Source organism: Fukomys damarensis, unplaced genomic scaffold (genome assembly GCF_012274545.1).
Source record: "Fukomys damarensis isolate Sample0158 unplaced genomic scaffold, DMR_v1.0_HiC HiC_scaffold_18, whole genome shotgun sequence".
Taxonomy (NCBI): Eukaryota; Metazoa; Chordata; class Mammalia; order Rodentia; family Bathyergidae; genus Fukomys; species Fukomys damarensis.
Genome location: NW_022900930.1, coordinates 24,146,307 through 24,149,488, shown reverse-complemented (window position 1 = coordinate 24,149,488; position 3,182 = coordinate 24,146,307). Strand labels below are relative to the sequence as shown.

General features: G+C 39.0%; 1 protein-coding gene and 1 long non-coding RNA gene across 2 annotated transcripts in view; one reads left to right on the top strand and one right to left on the bottom strand.

Moving 5' to 3' along the window:
* LOC117286751 overlaps positions 1-238 on the bottom strand; it is a 5,893-nt gene extending 5,655 nt beyond the window's left edge. The window contains exon 1 of the long non-coding RNA XR_004517873.1: positions 73-238. This is a non-coding gene — a long non-coding RNA (uncharacterized LOC117286751). The remainder of the gene's footprint in view (positions 1-72) is intronic.
* Tenm3 (teneurin transmembrane protein 3) overlaps positions 1-3,182 on the top strand; it is a 615,432-nt gene that overhangs the window by 762 nt on the left and 611,488 nt on the right. The gene's annotated exons all lie outside the window — the stretch shown is intronic.

Genomic DNA, 3,182 nt, shown 5'->3' with positions numbered 1-3,182 from the left:
GGGACGCGCGTTTCTCGGAGCTGCTGGGAGGCGGAAGCAAGTTGGCCAGCACCGTGGGCGGAGGAGCGTCACCTCTGCCCGGCCGCTGGGTCCCGGCCTCTTGGTCCCCGCCCCTCCCGGGAGTGTGACACCTCTAGCTGCGTGCTGCGGTGGGAACTTCACCCGAGCCGCGACCCTGGGGAGCTGGGCATAGCGCCCCGCTTCGGGAGCTCCTGGCTCCCGGGTTCCTCCCGGAGGGCATCCAGAGGCTGAGCGCTCCGTGGGGGCAGGGAGTCCACTCGTCTCGTCCTCTTCGGGGTGGTACCCAGTTTGGTGGCGGAAACCCCGTGTGCTCTGTGAAGGTGCCTGGCGGGATCCTGTGCGGCTTCCAGCGAGCGGGAAGCCCTGGGATGTCACCACTTTCTCGGGAAGTGTACACAAGGCTTCCCCAACTGCCGTGCAGCCAAGTTGGAAAGAAGAGTGAAGTAGGAGCTGGGAGTGCTGTGGGGAGTGGTGGTTCACGGTCGAAACTTAATCTGGAAAACTCTGAGTGGGACTGGAAACAAACAAAAAATACCCTGAACTGGGCCTGTAAAAAAAATTACAAACGTACGAATCTCCACCTCAGCCTAAATCCCTAGCATGTTTTACCACCGCTGAGGAAGGGCTTCAGATTACTTAAAGGTTTAGGTGAGTTGTGTGAGATCTTTGCTACGCATTTTATTTTGCAATTCAGATTCCATTCTTACAGCCTCACTTTAAAGATAGTTGTAATGGGAAAGCGTTAGCTTTTATCGTGGCTAATGGGATAGGGAATGATTGATTCCACCCTCTGTACAGCAAATACATATTTTTCCTAAAGTCATTCTAAATCCAAGCTAGAGGAAAGTTTCCAGGTACTTTTGAGCGGTTGCAATGGAAATGAAAGTGTCAAGAACCGTCTTAGCACTTTTTTCAGGGCACCAGGCATCTGGGATACCCAACGGGAGTGTCTCTTCGTAATACTCTATTGCTTATCTTTTGACATTGTATTTGTAGGCTCTGGCAGAATCCACTGGGTGGTCTTTTCACTAGAAATAGCAATGTGTTCAGACATTACCTTTCCCTTTTGTCAAATGGGAAAAAAAAGGCAAGACTGGCATTTTTGGAAAGCTTGGAAGAGTACCCCCAAAAGTGACATTACTATTGTTGAACAGGGCTGATTTGTTTCTCTTAGTCTCTAAAATATGATGCATACCCCCTGTGCTTATTTGGGAGAAGTACTTGTCTTTCCAGTATATTAGGAAGAGAATTTAGAATTAGGGGTGGCTGCACAATTATAATTCATTATAAATTTATTATTTGTTTAAAAACAAGACTATAAATACATCAACATTCTTGGTTTGTGCATTCCTTAATATACTTTTAATTGTCTAAAACTTCTAACTTGTGTTTCTCAATATGTGCAATTCTTGTATAAGCCTTCAAAGTTTCGATTTGTTATTCTAAATGCAGAGCAAATATTTAATACTTGGTCTAAGAGGTTAGTTCAGTAATAAGACTTGCTAATCCCACTTTTAAATGTCATGGCATTCACAAATTATTCCCAAATTCTTCAAAGATGGGGGGTTGATAATGGGTTTAGTTATTCTTTTGTGTATGTCAGGATTGTGTGGCCATCTTTTCCTGTTGCAGTTTCCTTAATAATCTCTTTTTTCTTACATGAATTTTAATGTTTCTGTTACTCAAAGGTACTATTTCATCTAGTAGTAAATATATTCTATTTTACATAACTTGAAGAAATACTACTAGAAAAGGTAGTTCCTTCAAATGTGACACATATATACATTACATATACTGGATAATATTTATGAAGGATGTAGCTTTACAAGAACTATGCTGGTGTATACGTATTTAGAAAACTGAGTATACCATACCACTCACATTAAGGTTAGCACCTCATAGAGAATATGAACTCTAATGAGAATTGCTTTGTTATTTGAAATAAAGCAGATAGATTTATAGTGAAATTTTGATTAGCTATTTTCCCAAATTGAACCATTTCGTGTGACTGTTTATTTTCTAGGAAGAAATGTTTCAGGTGAATTACAGAGGCTTTTCTTACTATGATCTTGTAGGCATGTCATCAGTCTTTTGGTTAGAAAAGGGAACTTGCTTTATTAGGGTGAAGACAAAGAAAGATAAGGATGCTTATCTTTGAATAAAAGAAAGCCTCTAAATAGTGAAAAGTTTTAAATTCATTCAGAAAGAAAACATAGCTAAACCATAATGATCCATTTAGGAAGTTCAAGCTAATCTTTCTTAGCTTTGCTTCTGAGAGCCAAGAGTAATTATTCTCTTTGTAAAGAGTCAAGCAAATAAGAAACCAGAGAAAAATGTACAGCTATGGTTGTGAGTAGAATGACCTGTCAGAAACATTGAATCATTGTTGGGCTGAATGTATAAAAAAATTATGTTTTTGCAACATCTGTGGAAGTATGTTTGCAAATGCTGAAGTTCATCCTGCCTACAGTGATACTAGGAAATAAGTCCTTAAGCAAGATCATAGACTGATACAGGAGTACCATAAAAGCCAACTTTATTCATTTAATATTATGAAAATAAATACATGTACCTCCTTTTAATTAAACTTTATTCTTTAGACATTTTAATTCTGGATGGCAGTGGAATGTTACCCAGGTATTAGTTTTATGTGAGTCAGTGTACTCAGCAGCAGTTAATGAATTGTCTGCCCTTTTCTTGAAGCTGTACAGTGGAAACCTGTTAAGCATGTTTAGTTACACATGGCTTATGTACTCAGTGCTTTATTTGATAGTCAATTGTCCATTTTGATTTTTGAGACATACTTTCCTTAAGGTGAGAGTATGAGAAAGGATAGAATAATTTGCTACCAAACTTTTACTCTGATCCGTGGCCAATTATATGTTCCTCTGGATTTTCATTTGAGGTCCGTGTTCGTGTTTGTTGTAAGTGGAAAGGTAGTCTGAAGAAGAACTTAACACATGCATTCAGAAGGAAGAAGTGTATAGAAAAAGTGGCACAGTAATGCATGTTATTTAAAAAGTTTCAACAACTAAGTTTTTAAAATTATTTAATGTAAACTTCTTTTATAACACATTTAAAACCTTATCTTGGAGATACCAGCTGTTTTAAGATCCCTGATGGAAATTTTGTACTTCAAAAAAAAAAAAAAAAAAAAAAAA